Source organism: Triticum aestivum, chromosome 6A (genome assembly GCF_018294505.1).
Source record: "Triticum aestivum cultivar Chinese Spring chromosome 6A, IWGSC CS RefSeq v2.1, whole genome shotgun sequence".
In the NCBI taxonomy this organism is placed as follows: Eukaryota; Viridiplantae; Streptophyta; class Magnoliopsida; order Poales; family Poaceae; genus Triticum; species Triticum aestivum.
Window position 1 is genome coordinate 616,838,330 of NC_057809.1, and position 4,288 is coordinate 616,842,617.

The following is a 4,288-nucleotide window of genomic DNA, read 5'->3' on the forward strand; positions in this document are numbered from 1 at the left end:
AATCTAGGAGCCCCTCCATCATCCCCGCCGTCATCCCCGTCACCGACCCCCTCCGACCTCGAGGTGAGACCAGCCAAATCTCCATGTCAATATGAGTCCTATAAGATATTTTGAAATGTTTTTGCTCATATTTTCAACCATTGAAATGCAATGACCATCAAGTTTGAATGCTCATATGATGTAGATAAAAACATGTATATCTTGTGTTGCTCAAATAGGATATGTGCTTGCCCAAGTGGCCGGTCATGTTTGCAGGTTACACCTCCGAGTGGCCTATGTTTTGCCGGAGTGTTGATTAATTTCCGTTTCGGCAAATTTCAGGCGCTCGATATGTCCTTTATTAGTAAAGGTCATGCCGGATTTTTCCGTGAATTTTGGCACGACTTGTGCTAGAATATATAGGAAATATCGAGTGGCCTGGATTTTCTAGAAAGATAATTAAACGATATTTCAGGTTGAGTTTAAGTCTGTCGAGGCTCCACCATATATGAGAGGACGAAGAATCCCGATTGTTGTCGTGGGGGTCGTTTCTCTTTCTTCTCCTTATGCTAGACCTTTGTTATGCACTAGGGGAAGGAGGAGTAACGACCATCACCGACGGTCGCAAATGTCAGAGAGGAATCAATGAGGGAGAGTCTTCACCATATATGAGAGGACGAAGAATCCCAACTGTTGTCGTGGGGGTAGCTTCTCCTTCGTTCCCGTGTGCTAGACAATTTGGTGTAATGCACTCGGGAACGAAAGGAGGAGCTACCATCACCGACGGTCGAATATATACACCACGTGAGCTGAGTTTTCAATAAAAGACTCGACAGACCGATAGTCAACCCGTGATGAATAATAATGATCTAATTTAGTTTTTGTTGTACATATATTTAATTGTACAAGTTTAATCTTTGAATTATGAACATAGGAAATGTCGTACTCGGACGATGAAAGTCTCCCGGGGGAGTGCGACTGGTGCAACGACGACCGAGGTCTGTGCGACAGGCCTCACCTAGACGAAGATCGGCGCTTCAGCATTAAGCTATAGGAGACCTTTGATGTTGAAACGGTACGCAACGACGACAAGTGTTTTTTTTCGTAATTAAGCACGACTTCAACTATTTCAACGTGTATTTTTCATCTTTTACAATTTGACTAGCTTATTCCATGCCATGCAAGACGCTATGTCTTGGAGAGGATGGGTTTTGAAGACCATGAAAGTTTTGAAACAAAGAAAATTCACCTAAGGACCCATCATGGTATAGATTTTGAAGTAAATCTTTACAATTCTCAGAGCGTAACCCATTTTGGTTGCCCAAATTAGGAAGCACTTTGCAAGATGTATGGTTTTTATGAGGATATGCTTGTCACCATGGATCTTAGTGATCCTGACATCGAGCAAGACAATATGGACATTTGGGTCCTTGTTGATACGCTTCCAATTCCACCGCTATGTGAGTTTCTTAAACATAGTTATTAACTAATTTATATTGTTTATTTCAAAATAGTTGACATCTTATTTCCATTGACAACTTATTTTCATTCTTCAAACAATGTGCGGAAGATGGTAGACAAAACCCACTACACCGATGGCTCCGAATTAACTTATCAAGAGAAAAATCATCTGATCGCATTTTGTACTGACCTTGAGAATTACAATACCTATTATCATACTCCTCCAAATTATGGTCAATACGTGCCACTAGTGCACGTGTTGAACCATAGTAACTTCCATGGAGATGCCCTGGTAAGATTTTTTACTATTACGACATCCGTGCATCTTTTGCATACTTCTAAAACTGAACTACATTGCTAACTACGAAGTTATTACTATGTTTTTCAACAGAAAATCCCGATGGATTGTGTGCCTTATTTGATGTATCAGAATGGTCGCCTTGATGTTTTGAACATACAGCCAGGTCATCCTACGAGTCGAACCTGTCCATATCGGATTTCCAAAACCAGTGAACACATGTTAATCAAAGAATGGAAAAATTGTATGGACAATCGTAAGGAGGTTCTTGGAAGCAAGATTGTGCGAAAGGCAAGAATTGGAGACAGGATAATCTCCATTCTCCATAATGGAGAGTTAGGGGCTATCTTGTTTTATGCTATTTTACCTAGGAGAAGGTAGTAGCTCCTAGCTAATACTCATGATCATGTGCTAAGAACAACTAAGTAGGATTGGTTAGATGACTGTGATGATGATGTGGTATCGAGTAGAAGTTGTATGATCGATGATGATGAGTATGACTTGTTATTATGATACCAATGATGAGTTATTTATTATTATGATCGATGATGCATGATGCTAAGTTGTTATATGAGCATGATGAGGTATTCTATATATACCAGTAGGTGAAATGAACATGGATTAGATTCAAGTGGAGGCAACATGTGGTGCACATCAAAAGTACTACTAATCCAAACTAGATCAAGTTTGGATTAGTAGTACTTTCGACATGCACCATATGTTGTCTCCACTTGAATCTACTCCATGTTTATTTCATCCACTGTTATATATAATAACTAATCATGGTCATAAAATCATATGATGAAAGTACTGTATATAAAACCACAACGAAAATAAGCTTTATTTTTTAAAATACAGGAAAAGTTAGCAGCAGCGCCTTTCATAAGAAGTGCTACTGCTACTTAGTACTATCAGTAGCTCTCACTATAGAAAAGCGCTACTGCTAACTAGGTATAGTAGTAGCGCTTCCTTTCCAGCGCTACTGCTACTAGTTAGTTGTAGCGCCTTAGTGGTAGCGCTTGCACAAGCGCTAGTACTAGCTTAAAAACCAGCGCTACTACTAGGGTTTTCCCTAGTAGTGAACAAGTCACCGATCCAATGCCTACGAATTTATCTTATATTGTTCTTGCTAAGTTACTACGGTTATCATCACTGTTATATTTGTTACAAAATTACTGCTATCACTATTACTGTTACCATTGCTGCTGTTACTACTATCAAAACTATCATACTACTTTGCTACTGATCACCTTGCTGCAGATAATTAATCTCCAGGTATGGTTGAATTGACAACTCAGCTGCTAATACCTTCAAATATTCTTTGGCTCCCCTTGTGTCAAATCTATAAATTTGGGTTGAATACTCTACCCTCGAAAACTGTTGTGATCCCCTATACTTGTGGATTATCAGGTATCGAGCCTGATGAAGAAGGCTCAGCTGGAATACGCCTTACCGCAAGGGGCTCCGTCACCACCTGTACTTACGGCGTGGACACGGACGGTTGCACACACTTAAGCTCGGTTTGGTGGAAGAGCTTCCTGGTTGGCAAGGATCTTCGTGTTGGACAGGCTATCCTAATTACTATCAGGAACGCCCACCGCCCAGGCTTGAGGATGATGATCGTCGTCGATATCATCTAGAACTATATATGTGTGTATGGTTGTATGACTATATATACCTAGTAGAACTGCTATATATGTGTGGTTGTAAGACTACTTAGTACTGCTTACCATATATGCTATATTCATGTGAGGATGCATGTTGACTATATATGAGGACCTATAATGCTTTATGATATTGTATGACTACTGTATGACTATATGGTATTGTGGTTAATGATATTGTTATCTGGTATATGTGAAATTGCAGTTTATTGAAACGGGGTAGGAAACAGGAAAAAATGATGAAAGATACAATAGCAACATGGGGATAGAAAATCGCTACAGCTATTTAATAGTAGCGCGTTCCAGAAAAACGCTACTGATATAGTCAATAGTAGTAGCACGGGTCTAGACCGCGCTACTACTAACTGTTAGCTGTAGCGCCATAGTAGTAACGTGGCTACCTGCGCTGCTGATAGATCAAAATCCATGCTACTATTAGGGTTTTCCCTAGTAGTGTTTGTGTGCTCATAGGGGTCAATATGGAAGTCCACTTCCTCTACCGGTCATTGAACGAAAGGGTTTTGTTCATGTTTGTGAGTTACCAAGCCTACCGGATCACAAGCTTAAGGAAATCACGATCTACCGAGTGTTAGTAGGGCGAGGGTGATGAGAATATATTTGTGGAATTGTTTCATAAATATTCGGAATAATTTTGAGAGGATCCAGAATCGTTTCGGGGTCACCGAAAGGGTTTCGAAGAGTATTAGGTAATGCCGGGTATTACCGATAATTAATATATAGGCGGAAATGTTTCCGGGGCTCTTAAATTATATATAAAAGAGTCTAAAAACATTTAAAACACTTTTATATTTAATTTAATACAAACGGGCCTGAAAAGGCCAAACAAGAGAATGAAACTTGAGGCAACTTGGCCCAAGTGGAGGAG